Here is a 14662-nt window from a genome sequence, read left to right as displayed (position 1 = left end):
TCATTCTTTCACATAAAAATGGATGAAAAAAGTGAGTAGTTTCAAGACATCCCTGGAAGAAAACCACTGTATGTCAATAGGAAGAAATGATTTGTGCTTATTTCCCATTTTCTCCCATAGTTTATTTTTTTTAATTTAATCTTTTTTTTTTTTTTTTTTTTTTTTTTTTTTTTTTTTTTTTTTTTAGTTGGAGTCTCGCTCTGTCACCCAGGCTGGAGTGCAGTAGTATGCTCACGGCCACCATAGGCTCAACCTTCTGGACTGAGGTGTTTTTTAAATTTTTATTTTAAAGATGTGAGACACAATTCAGGGTTAGGTACACAAATGGTCATTGTACAGGTAAAGTTTGGGCCTCACTTTGGCCCCCACTCACCTGGTTTGAGATCAGGTACGCTTCTTGATAAAGTGTGCCCCCAACTTCCTCCCTTGGCAGTTTCCCACTACTGCCAATCCCTTTCTTATGGTATTATGATCATTATTCAGGGTTCGCTTATGAGTGAGAACATGTGGTATTCAGTTCTTTGATTCTGTGATAGATCACTGAGTATTTCAGACTCTAAATCCATCTAAATTGCTGCGAAGTTCATAATTGCGTCCTTCCTTATGACTGCGTAATATTTCATCATGTATATGTACCATATTTCTTTTAGTCCAGTCTACTTTCGATGGGCAGCCCAGTTGGTTCCATGTTTTGCTATTGTGAATAGTGCCGCAATAAACATGTGTGCGCAGGTCTCTTTTTTGTAGAAGGATTTGCTTTCCTCCGGGTATATTCCAAGAAGGGGGATCGCTGGATCTTATGACTACCATAGTTTTAAGAGTGTGTACTGAAGGGCCAGGTTTAATAAAAGTTACACTTTTAATTCCATCATCAAGTGATTCTTTTTTAACATTATTTTTATTTATTTTTTGAGTCCCATTCTCACTGTCGCCCAAGTGCATTCTTAAGTGAAACAAATTCTTGTTTCTTGTTTTACTCTACATGTGTGGTGGCTAAGAATACAATAACTACTGTAGCTTGGTGCTACTGCCATGATTTATGCCAACGTACTAGCAGCTTTACTGCCATTGCTTTTCCAACAACATCAGTACAATGTCAGCACAGTTGATCCAAGATAAACCCATGATGAAGTGAAAGTTATCCAACACTGAGTATTTTAGGGCCACTTGTTTGTACTGTCAAGCAGTCATATAACAGATGATCTTCTTTGATGAATAGCTGGTGCTAATATCAGGCAAACGCAAGCAAAATAGTCACATTTATGGCTTCTTCCCTGTATAAGGCCAAAGTGCAATTATGCCGAAGACATAGCAACTCGGTCTTTACGTTTCCAGCTAAATCTTTAATTCAGCTAGTTTATCTGAAAGTAGCAGTGCTGTGAATTCTTTCACTGACTTTTCATCCAGCAGACATTCAGCAATTCAACTATAGAAGGCTTTATTGTCTCTCAGTGACTGTATGCATTTCTCGAGCTAACACAATTCAGTGACTTACCTTGTAAATTGCCTCTGGGACTTTTTCAGTTATAGTTCAAAGGATGTCAGCAATAATTTTGGCTTTTAGGAGCTTATTACATCTACGTTTATAATATTGAGTCCTGTATCTTTAAACTATGAGCCTATTTCCAATATATTTTGTTGTATTTTCTTTCGTGTATTGAGTATAATTCAGCCTAAGAGAGTCAATTAGTAATGTGACTCTGTTTCTGAGCACAGTTTTTTGTTACTAGAAAAAAAGTTTCTGTTCATCTCCACTAAATACATATTGAATCGATACTCAAAGAATATTAGTTTGAAGAGGTATCACATAACAGGCACGCTGGTGTATATATGCTATAGGTCATCCCAATAAACAAACAATGAGGTTATCACTGCCCTAGATTTTGGGCTGGGATGTATTTTTTTTTCTTTTAGTTTATGATAATGTACCTGCCTATTTTTACCTGGTATTTATTGGATCCTAAGTCCAGGATTGCAGGAACCATGACGAGAGAAGTAGCTTCTGGTTCTAGAATGAAGTCTAGTCAGCAGTCCCATATGTTGATGATCTCTCCCTACTTGAGTGACCCTGTTATGGACTTAAAACATGGCAGAGTTAAAGCCCGTGTGATACTACCAGCCTAAAGATGAGGTTTTAATTGTAGTAGTGTGGACTGATAACGCAGGAGGGGATTTGGGTGCCATCTAGCATCTAGTCCACTGATACATGGAAGTCCTGAGTGCTTAAGTTATTTGCCTGAGTTCACATACTAATTAATGGTAAGACTGAGACAACAGGTTAATGCTTTGATATACAGTAGAGTTGAATTAGGAGCAAATTTACATGCTAACCTTTAGGGCAACTCCCCACCACAAAAAAATGGCACTCTCTAGCTTAATTGCCATAACAACAAAAGATCTCATAACATGTACCAAGGTAACAGGGGCTCCATGCAGTCAGAGAGGGGAGTAAACCCAATGCCAAATAGAAACCCACTAGAGATTTCTGCTTTTGCCCTGTACACAGCTGGGACATGCTAACCCGGTCTTTCTTTTCTTGTTTCTGCTTTTAGTCAGTAGTTCTCCAACTTTAGTGTGGATAAGAATTAATATTCAGAGACGTGTGTTAATTAATGAGGGATTTAAGGATATTCAAGCCAATTTTGCTAATAAGCAATATTTGCCAACTTTGAAATTTAACTCTGGATGAAATGGAAATCTACTTTACTCTAGTGCATTAAAAACTTAGTACTTACCACATTTGAGTGTTTTCTAAATTAAAATTTTGAATATAAACTTCAAAAAGTGAAATCGAAATAAGTGTTTTGGGGAAACCCTGAAAATGACTGCTTTCTGTGTTAATACCTGCTAAGCCCATTTCTGGTCTCAAAGCCAGTTAGTAAGGGGTTTTATTATAATTGCATTTTATAAACATCTACCCTTTTCTTTTTCTGTAATCCAGCAATATATCCAACTTTCCTTTCTCTCCTCCCCTTCCCTGTCCTAGAACACTCTTTTTTGGAGCATTTAAATACCAAAGAAGAACTGTGAACTCTCACCCACCAATCCAAGTCAACTTTTACAGCATCTTATTTGGTCTTTTTATACGCAGGCAGTCCCTCCCTCTCTCCCCTGCCCAAACCCACAACTGCCCCCTCCGGCCCACCATAACTGCTTTTCCCACCTGGCAAACAGCCTCACTGAATTCTGGGTGGCAGGCATTGACCAGACGGCAATACAAATACTCCTGTTGAAAATGGCACTAAGTTAGGTGAAGAACAAAGACACTCTAGCTTCAAAGAGGAGGCTCTAGTTTCTGCACAGAAGGGGTTTCACACAACTTCGGTTAACAACAACCACCACCTCAGGGGAAGAAAAGACCCGACTACAAAGAAATGCCAAACAAGCAGTCATCAGCCCTTCCTTTCTTTCCCTGGCGTGTTTTGCACAAAACCCGATCAGGAGAGCAGTTCTTTGATGATCGTTTGGACCATGACCGCTGCTAGAAGCACTTCTTCTGCCTCGTATATCTAGCAATTCATGGAGATCTGAGTGCTCTGTGCTCGCCCAAGCTTAGAGCACGAACACACACACACACACACACACACACACACACACACACACACACACACACACCCCATGGGATGGAATTGGTTGGTTGAAAAGACCTGGCCACTTCCCAAAGATTACAGGCCTTGTCATGTTTTTCCATTTCTCTTTCTTTTTGTTTGAGATTCCCTCTCTCTTTTTCTCCCCATTCTAGTCAGCGGCTGATGTGTGGCTGTACAGCAAAGACAAATGCATACTTGCTCTGGTGGCCATGTTTTCGAGAAAGGAGATGGTGAATGGGGGTGGGGAGGGAAGTAGCGACTGACTGCATAGGGTGAAAGAATGACTCTTTAAAAGAATAAACAATTTTTAAATGCTACTTTCGTCCTTTCTCTAAACCCAAAGAAGAGATTTTTTTTTAAAGAGTGGCTCTAGCTTGAAAAGCCTAATTCAAAATAAAAGGGGGCACAGCCCTTTGTGGAACAAGACAGGCATCATATAAGTAAACAAATCAGACAAATTCAATGTGCTTGGGTTTCCATTCTCATTCTGTTAAGCTACTTCTCCCGCTTTATAACACAGCAGCTCTCTTTCTTCCCTTGTCTCTCACTTTCCTTCTTTTCCCTCCTCCACCCCACATTGTCAAGCCCTTTCCATCTCCACTATCTCCCCGACTTGGTCTCCGTTATCACAGAGGTGGACAGGATCCAGACCTGTGTTTTTTTGCCACGTCAGTAGCCACACCAGTTGTTGATAAAAATCTGGCACTGGGAGATGAGGCCATCTGTGGTGAAGTTTAAACCTATTTACCTCTCTGGCAAGCTGGTGGAAGCCTCTCTTTCTCTGTATTCAGTGAGGCTGAAGATGATAAATGCAGTGGGATTAAAGCCATGGGATGAAGTTTGGGGCAAAACAAAACCCTTCCCCAAAGACAGAGCTCATGATAGCCATTAGCTGTAAGGATAAGCAAATCCCCAGTGTCTGGAGCCTACATCCAAGACACATTCCAGCTCTGGGTCCCACTTTCTGCACACTTGAAGGAGGCAGACAACTGGTTGAGTTACAGTCTGGACTTTGGGTATCAAGAGATGGAAACTGGGCTCTGCCACTTCTTTGTTAAATGACCTTGGACTAATCCTGGGCTGTATTTGGCAGTTTACAGGACAAATACCCTGTTATTGAGAGCTGTTCTCAGATATAGTTAATGAGCTGCAGAAGAAAACCACCACATTCGTGACCTCCAAATAGGACTCCACAGCTTGACCAATTACCTGAACTCTATAATGTTTGAGTCCAAAAGATTTTGGTTGCTTCCAAAAATCCAATCAACCCTTAAAGCTACCAATGCGGCTATTCAGACAAGCATGAAGTAAGCTCTGAAGTCAATGCCAAATGCTTTGGACAATGGCAGCGTCCCTGGGCAGAGGCCAATTTACCATGAAGCTAATAAAGCTTAAGCTTCTGGGCCTCTTTTGAGACCCTGAGAGGGATGCTAGCAATGTGTTCACATGTTTGTATTTTTGTTGCAAAATTTACAGAAGTAAGGTAGGTTAAGCCCAATGAGTTGACCACTGTCTTCATTTCAACTTTCCCTGTTAGATTTCTCCTCCTGCTGCATGGGGTTGGAGTGATCCAAGGTAGTTGAGTTAGAGATACACTTAGTTTGGGTTTAATGGGATGAATTTATGAGAATCAAAGCCTCTCCCATATGCGATGACTTTACTGCTGGCCATCTTTGTGTAGGACTAGCTTCTAGGTGCATGCTTACAGCCCTGTGTGCTGACCTACCTGGCAGTGTGCACAGAGGCAGGGTCAAAAGTTCACTCTCAGTAGCTCAATGTGAAAGTGTCCCGTGATGTTTGACACTGGAAATATGTGGGCAGTAGAGAAGAAACAAGATTTAAAATGTGTGGAACCAGAGACTAGTCTGTGGAATGGGGATAATATCTATAGTGTTAAAGTTATTATGACGATTAAACAAAATAAGGTTTGAGGAAACAAAATAAGGTTTGAGGCAGTGTTAACCAGCATCTAGTGTAAATGGTTAGTAAAGAAAGGCACTTTTCTTTCCTCCTTGAAAGATTTTAGTGTTATCACTTTGAAAACCAGGTATCAGAATTCCCGGGAGATTGTGATAGTCCTTGAAACATATTCTTATTTTTAAAAACATATGAACAAAAACTGGTGCTTTTTTCTCTTTGTTCTTTATTCTTAAAGTGAATTGAAAAATACTGAGAATGCTGGTATTTGAATTCCAGTTAATAGAGATTCTCCCACTCAAAATGATTAAAAATTTAAAACACCGTCAAGATGCTTCATCATGACATTAGTAATAAGAATCAGGACCCTCCCAAATGCCACTGGTAAGAAGCAAAGTCCATCTGATATTAGGAAGCAGCTCTCTGCTTTATTGATTGCCAGATTCTCTGAGGATAGAAAGAACATCTTTGGGTTTAATAATATATGGCGCTTGTCTCAGGACATAGGTGCTCAGCAGTGACAGTACACCTCTGATTGTTCTTTTTATTGGTTCCTGGTACATGGCCTCTATCCAGTCTGAGTTTCACAGATGAAGTTGAAATGGACCACTTACTCTCCGTTTGGTATCATTTCTAAAGCAAGGACTGAAGTCATCTCTATCTGGAGAGATCAGAAAAGTAAATGACACCTGAAACAGTCTTGTCAGTTAATATGCAATAGACTGACTAGAAACAAGATTTTCTCTGCAGAGAAAGGGCCATGCATCCCTTTACCCTGCCTAGCCTACCTTCTGTTTCTCTTTTCTGCTTTCTTTTCCCTGTAACCATCCAAAAAAAAAAAAAGAGGTGCTTCACTGAACTGAAAGCAAGTTTCCCCACATTGGGCAGCCAGATCCACATCCCTTTAGCCCCGGCATCACCTTGGAGAAACTTCAAGAATGTGCCCATACACAAAAGAAAATTTGCTCCTCCTTCTGGGAAACTGCTTTCTCAGGGCCCCTTCAGGTTGCCAGAGCCAGCTGAAGTTTAGGAATCTTAACCGGGCTTTCGAAGGTTGGACCTAGCTGAGATCTGTAGTAGGTATCAGCACTTAGAGGTGGGTGGCAGAGGAGTGAGAGAAAGAGAGGGGGAGAGAGGGAGAAGCAAGGGGGACCCCATGTGTTCCACAAATTGCCTTTCTCCCGCACCCACCCAGCCACGAGTGTATGAAATAATTCCTCCTTTGTCCGCCAGCTGGCTTTCAAAGCTATCGGGATGAGCCTGCTGGACCTGTCTGGGAAGCTTGTTAAACTGCACGGAGTAAGTCAGGGAGAGGGAGGGGTGGGGAAAAGATTAAAGGGCGAATACAATCTGCGTGAGGCAGTGGCCCTGACTCTAAAGAAGCAGATGATCTAAGGAAAGGAAGAGCTTCCCTCTAAAACCAGAGACTGCATGCAATGCAAATGACCCCGCGTGCAGCTGCCTCTGGCAGGCAGCCACCCGCCTCCGAAGAATAAAGTCAGAACAACAATTCCCTCCTGAACCCTGAAGCTTAGTGACTTCAAACAAGAAAAAAGAAAAAGTGACATGCTTTTTCCCCCCCTTCCCCCAGTGAACTCATCCATTCCCCAAATTGTGCTCATGACCTCACCGTCTGCAGCTGTGTGCTCCAAGTTCTCTCACCCCCTCAGTCCCTGGGGATCACATCTGGTGTGGAGCCTTGGTACCTGGGGCTGCAACATCTGGAGGTGACTGTCTTTAAAAGTGGGGTGTTTTTGTGGAACCGCCTTTTACTTTCGTTGATGCAGCTGAGAGGCAGGGAAGTCTTCAACAACTTTTGGGGGGTCCATAGCCCTCTGTTTTTTGTGCAGTAAGGATTTGCAGGGAAGGGCAGTGATTTTTTAGCATTAGTGTTTTGGGTGCCTTTTCACCTTTACGTTCATGAGCCAGTTAAGCCTTGACCTTAGAAATGACTTTGGTCTCATTGACCCAGTCCTGGATGTGTTTGTTTTATGGTCTGGCAAGGTCCTCATTGACAAAGATAATGTTATTGTCAATGTGGGTATGAAAAATGACCCCGATCAGCAGAACTAAGCAGACTTTGGGACTTTCGTGGTAAAAACAGCCCCAAAGAATCTATGTCTAGGGGAAATCATATATGCTTAGGAAGGGCTTCTTTTCCTATTGTGAGAATATAAGTCAATTTCTCTATATATTAAGAGTCTTAAAAAATACTCGTGTACTTTGATCCAGAAATTACATTTCTGAGAATCTCTCATATAGATCACACAGAAAAGCACTAAACTCTAGTAAGAGATCTTCATTCTAGCATTATTTATTATAGTAAAAATAAAAACGAAACACTCTCCTGACACCACACAAAAAACTAATTAAATGTCCATCATTAAAGGAAGAGCTACATAAATGATGTTGCATCCATATTGTGAAGTATTATGCAGTCATTAAACATGATGAAAATGATGCAATGCCTTGTTCATGTAATGCTGGAAAATGTCGAATATAAAGCATGATTTCAACTTTATAGAAGATACATATGCATGGAAAAAAAGAATTAAAATAGTTACACATACAAAATGCCACAAGAGTTATGTTTAAGAGAGGATGATATTTTCTTTTGTGATGTCAACTTTTCTACAGTGAGCATGTTTTACGTTTGTAATTGGGAAAAGATATATATATTTTTGAGTCAGAGTCTCATTCCGTCACTCAGGCTGGCATGCAGTGGCACGTTCACGGCCACCCCAGGGTCGACCTGCTGAGCTTAGGCGATCCTTCCAGCTCAGCCTTCCAAGTAGCCGACACTACAGGTGTGCACTACCATGCCCAGCTAATTTTTTTTTATATATTGTAGAGACAAGGCTAACCAAGTTGCCCAGGCTGGTCTTGAGTCCCTGGGCTCAGGCAATCCTCTTGCCTGGAACTTCCAAAGTGCTGGGATTACGCTTGAGCCACCGCACCTGCCTGGGAAAATATTTTAAAAGGGGAAAAATTTCTTTGCAAGTTTATGTCCTTGGCAGCATGTAATGAATTATTAGCCTAGGGGCTATAAACTAAAGTGGTGCAGATATTTGGCAAGTAACAAAATGAGTTAGCCAGGCCTAATATAAGAAAATGGCAACTGTAGGGGTGCTGATATTCAACATAGCTGGTTATTATCATAATTTGGTTCAGAAATGCTGGATCTGATTTTTCTAGAGAAGTTCTAAATCAAAGTTTTTAAGCAGAAACTACTAATATTTAAATAAAGGCTATAAGCTCACATTAAAAAAAATTAGGCTGGTGTCTCCTTAAGATAAACTTTAAAAAGATGAGTTTCAAATCCAAAGGGTATGCAACATTATATTGATTTTTTATTACATATTATCAAACAAATTCATATTTTCATTAACTGTTCAAGAGGGTCCCTGTTTCTCATACTCTCTCAGTATAGAGTTTGGTCAAACTTTTTCATATCGAATATAAAGCAGTGTTTTGTAGTTTTCTTTGTTGATCTTAGAGAAGAATGTTTGTATCAAAATTATATTTACTTGTATTTGTCTAATTAATGGTGTCAAACAAATCTCATATGTTTAGTGGTATTAAACTTCATTGTCTTTTTATATATTTTGCTTAGTTTTAAATGGTTTCTGACTTTTTCTTATGGTTTTATATAAGTTTTTGGGGGGTATACTATGGATAGTAACTATTTCTCTCATATAAATTAAATTTTCTTAAAAATCATCATTTGTATTTTAATTTTGTATAATAGGATATAATTTTTGTTATTTTAATGCCTGCCATGAGAGAATTTTAAGTGAGATATTAATTTTGCTTAGAATAACACCTTGAAGAGTCACTGAGATTATAAATGATGAGGGAGCAGTTTGTAAGAAAACATTGAAACAAATGGGTAGTAAAACTCAGCGATGGGCTGGTAAATGTTGTTTAAAAAAAGTTGCACTAACAGAAAGAAAAGTAGAAAATTTTTGCAACACATTTAATAGTTAAAGAATTAGTATCAAAAAAGGGCAGATAGTCAATTTAAAAAAACAGACAAAGGATTGAACAGACATTTCACAAAAGAAGAAATTCATATGGCAAATAAATATACAAAAATCTCTTAAAAATAATTAGTAATCAGATAGCTATAAATTAAAACATCAATAAAAGTTCAATGTTTTTTTATGCATATTTTTATTCATATCCAGTATTGTTTCATGAACAAAAATATTCAAAAAGAAACTTCATTTCATGGCTTAGGAATGTATGCTTAGGTAGTAAAACTTGAAAAAAACAAGAAGGTGATTACTAGCAATCTTAGAATATTGTTTATTTCTAGCAGATGGAGTGGTGGTTTGATAGTAAAAGGTGTGTGTGTGTGTGTGTGTGTGTGTGTGTGTGTGTGTGTACGCATGTGCAGGGTGTCCTAAAATGTCAATGATATCTTTCTTAGACCTTTACAAAGAAAACTACAAAACACTGCTCAAAGAAATTAAAGATGACACAAACCAATGAAAAACTATTCCATGCCCATAGACTGGAAGAATCAACATCATTAAGATGTCCATCCTACCCAAGCCAATCTACAGATTTAACACAATACCCATTAAATTACCAGCAGCTGTCTTCTCAGACCTGGAAACTACAATACAGGAATTCATATGGAAACATAAATGACCATGAATAGCCCAAACAATCCTCAGCAAAAAAAAAAAAAATCTGGAGGTATCACACTCTCAGACTTTAAACTTTATTTATTATAGAGCTATAATATCAAAAGCCTGATATTGGTACAAGAATAGGCATTTAGACCAATGGAACAGGAAAGAGATTCCAGAAGCAAAAACCTCAATATCTCAACCAACTCATCTTCAACAAAGCTTCCACCACCAACCACTGGGGAGAGGAGAATCTATTCAGTAAATGGTGCTGGGAAAACTGGCTGACAACTTGCAGAAGAATGAAATAAGACCTCCACCTATCACCATACACAAAAGTCGACACTAAATGGATCAAAGACCTAAATGTAAAACCTCAAACTATGAGATTCTTAGAAAATGTGGGTGACACCCTTATGGAAATTGGAACTGGCAACCAATTTCTGATCAAAACCCCAAGTACCCATGCCATAAGAGATAAGATAGACAAGTGGGAGTTCATCAAAACTGGCAAGCTTTTGCAAAGCCAAAGAAACCATCAAGAGAGCAGGGAGACAGCCCACAGACTGGGAAAAAATATTTACCAACTGTATATCTGACAAAGGCCTAACATCTAGGACCTACAAGGAACTCAGACATGCCAAAAAGAATAAAACAAACAACCCCATTACAAAGTGAGCAAAAGATATGAATAGACACTTCTCAAAAGAATACATATGAGCAGCCAACAGACATGAAAAAATGCTCAGTCTCACTAGTCATCACAGAAATGTAAATTGAAATTACACTGAGATACCACCTAACTCCAGTCAGGATGGCCATTATCAATAACTCGAAAAACAATAGATGCTGGAGAGGATGCGGTGAAAAGGGAACACTTCTACACTGTTGGTGGGACTGTAAACTAGTACAGCCTCTGTGGAAAACAGCCTGGCCATTCCTAAAAGATCTAAAAATCAACCTTCCATACAACCGTGCAATCCCCTTAAGGGGAATAAACCTGGAGGAACTCAAATCACTCTCAATGAAAAAGATACCTACCCACATATGTTTATTGCAGCATTGTTCACAATAGCAAAAACATGGAACCAACCATGCTGCCCATTGACAGAGGACTGGATAAAAAAATATTGTACATTTACATGATGAAATATTATGCAGCCATAAGGAAGGACAAAATTATGAACTTCACAGCAACCTGAATGGACTTAGAAGCTATAATACTGAGTGACCTATGATAGAAACAAAGTACTGAGTATCACATGTTCTCACTTATAAATGGACCTTGAACAGTTATCATATACTCTAAGAAAAGGATTGACAGTAGTGGGAAACTGTCAGGGGAGGACAAGAATGGGATTGGTTGCAGTGGGAAACTGCCAGAGGACGGGGAGTGGGACTGGCAGTAGTGGAAAACTGCCAGGGAAGGGGGGACACACCTCACCAACAAGGACACCTGCATAATGAATGTTTGTATACCTACCCCTGGATTGTACCCACATCTCTAAAATAAAATAAAATAAATCATATCTTTCTTGACCTGGGTGTTTTCTGTTTAAGTTTTGTGCATTTTTTCTAATGCATGTGATATTTAACAATAAAATAAAGATTTGGGGAGTTAGTAAAAGCAGAGTAGTGAGGATACAGGAGGTAAAGAAATATTGTGAGAGAAGGAGCTAGACAGCATAGCAAGAAACTGATGCCCTTAGAAAAATATTGTTAATTATATATTTCAAGTGGTGGAGTATACAAAGGAGTTCTTAGGACAAAGATATTCAATATTCAACTTGATATTGCCGGTATATCTCTTCTCAGTCGAAACCTTCAATAGATTCTGTCAAACATGTAAATGTTTTGAATGAGACTTCAGGGAAATCAAAGAAAAATTATCAAGTTGGCAAGAAAAAGAGAGGAAAGTGTATGTGAATAAATTTAGATAAATAATTTTTCAAGAAAGGTGAGGAGAAGCCATGAGAATGTGAACCCCTGAGTGTTTACAGCAATCTTAGAGAGAGAATGGAGAGTCCCAAAGGATCTGGAATCTTAACCCAAATGGTGGTAAAGTCTCCAAAGAATGATATCTTATCTGATGCCAATAGGTATTGGTATGGCAAGGTTTTCTCTTCTTCCTTCTCCTTGTTTATTTCATACAGAATCTGAAACTTATAGGAATCAAGTTTGTCATTATTTTTTGATTTCTGATTTTCATGATATACTTAAAAGACATTTTCTCATTTAAACACTTAAATTCTTGATTTGCCTAGAATTCTACATAGTAGAATGATGGAGGGAGTGCTTCAATTTGTTCTGCTAGAAAACCAGCTTAATCTTTTTCTCTAATAATTTGAAACGATTTAATCATGTATTAAATTTTCATCATTATATACTCTCCATTCTATTCCATTAATTTCATTCCTGTGCTATTATTATCTATTTGATTACAGTAGTTCTTTGATAAATTTAAAAATCTGATAGGAAAAAAATCTTCCTTGCCAGTATTTTCTTGGCGCTGTTCCTGTGCTTATTCTTTCAAAAACACTTTGCCATGTTTCAAAACAGAGCAACACAAAAACAAAACAAAATCCTGTTGGGACTTTGATAGGGAAGTCATTGAATTATAGATTACTTTCAGAAGCAATGCAGAATATTCTTATTCAAGTACATGGTATATCTAATTATTGTTAATTTTTTTGTATGTTTCTGTATATTTTTCTTATCAACATCCTAAATATTTATCATCTCTAAATAAACTATTCTGTTTATCAGTTTCAGCATCCAGTATTAATTTTAGGACCTAACTTGATAGACATTTGCTTATACATGAAAACTACATTTCACTGGGTGGGGGGAGTCAGTTGGGCTTTAGAATACATAATATTTTTTTCCTATTTCATGGAAAGTCTTTTCAGATTCTGGCACTGAGTTGATACTCTTTGTTTTGGGTGGTGTGAGTTTTCAAATTTTCTTGCTTTTTTTGCTTCTTCACTGATATTTTATTGGCAATAGGGGACAGTAACCCCAGGAAACTCTAACCAGGTACCACTTTTAAAGCAGAAGTCTGTTCACTGGCTTGTACCTAATAAAATTTCAGGGCATAATTTATGTATCTTAGTGCTTCTCAGGGTTACAAATCCAGTCTGTTGCCTTCTTTATTTCAAACTCATTCCTGTCACTTTAATTGATATATGCACCTAATATCCATACATGTTTGATTTTTAAATGTATATGATTTCAAGGTGTACCCAATATACAAAGTATGTGGCATGTTCTACCACCTGTCCTTGTTTCTTTTCATCAGATAAAACTAGGGCAGGAATCTTGTGACTTTTATTTAATTCCGACTTTAGCCTTTTTATGATAATCAAATGTCAATTGCCCAAGACTAGGGATGGAAAAGCATTATACTGTGTGCCTGGGGGTTCTCAAAATAAAAGGTTGGGTAATTTATATTTTTAATATAAGTGATTTAGAGCCCGAGGCTTTGATCCAATTAAGTAGAGAATCAAATTAGCTGGAGATTAAATGAAGATGGAATGAAGGGAAGTCTTGCTGGCTCTTGAGTTTTCTAAGAAGGCTCTTTGGAGTGCAGTGGTTCTCAACCTTGGCTGCACATTGCAATTACTGGAGGAGCTTCAAAAACTCCTGATGTCCAGGCCCCACCCCAGAGATTTCAATTTAATTGATCTGACAAGCAGCCTAGGTATCAGAAATTTAAAAATCTCCCCAACTGCTTCTGATATGCAACTGAGGTTAAAAATGACATAGTGCTCAATCTCAATTTAGTTAAGTGCCACCTAAGGGGGTTAACTTAAGATGTAGATTTTCAGGGTTCTACGTGGATCCCTGTTGACACGATGCTCTGGAGCAGGGTCCAGGAGTCTGCATTTCTAACAAGTGTCCCCGTGATTCTGATGTAAAAGATTGCTGGTCAACACAAGCATGTGTCTCTCTTGACTGCATTCTACTCTCTCCATCCACCTTTACCTCGATTCTCAGAATATCTTCCTTAAGTATACATCTCGCCCCAGTTTAACACATGCACTGGCTGCCCCTTGTCTACAAAACATAGTCTTTCACGTGACTTTTTTTTTTTTTTTTTTTTTTGAGTTGGCATCTCACTCTGTCACCCAGACTGGAGTGGCCGCTTCCGGTCACCGCAGCCTTGACCTTCTGGGCTCCGGCGATCCTTCCGCCTCAGCCTTCCGAGTAGCTGGAACTACAGGTGCGCGCTACCACGCCCGGCTAATTTTTTGATTTTTATTGTAGAGATGAGGTCTCGCCAAGTTGCCCAGGCGGGTCTCGAACCCTCGGGCTCAGGCAAGCCACTCACCTCAGCCTCCCAAAGGCGCGGGATTACAGGCTGAGCCACCGAGCCCGGCTCACGTGACTGTCAAGGCCTCCCCTACTCCAGCCTTTATCCGTCTTCTTGACCTTCTTTTTTTTTTTGAGTTGGAGCCTCACTCTGTCGCCCAGACTGGAGTGCAGTGGCCGCTCCCGGCCACTGCAGCCTCGACCCGG

The sequence above is a fragment of the Carlito syrichta genome, unplaced genomic scaffold (genome assembly GCF_000164805.1).
Source record: "Carlito syrichta isolate Samal-C Ts95f unplaced genomic scaffold, Tarsius_syrichta-2.0.1 Scaffold222500, whole genome shotgun sequence".
Lineage (NCBI taxonomy): Eukaryota > Metazoa > Chordata > Mammalia > Primates > Tarsiidae > Carlito > Carlito syrichta.
This window is presented reverse-complemented; position numbering follows the sequence as displayed.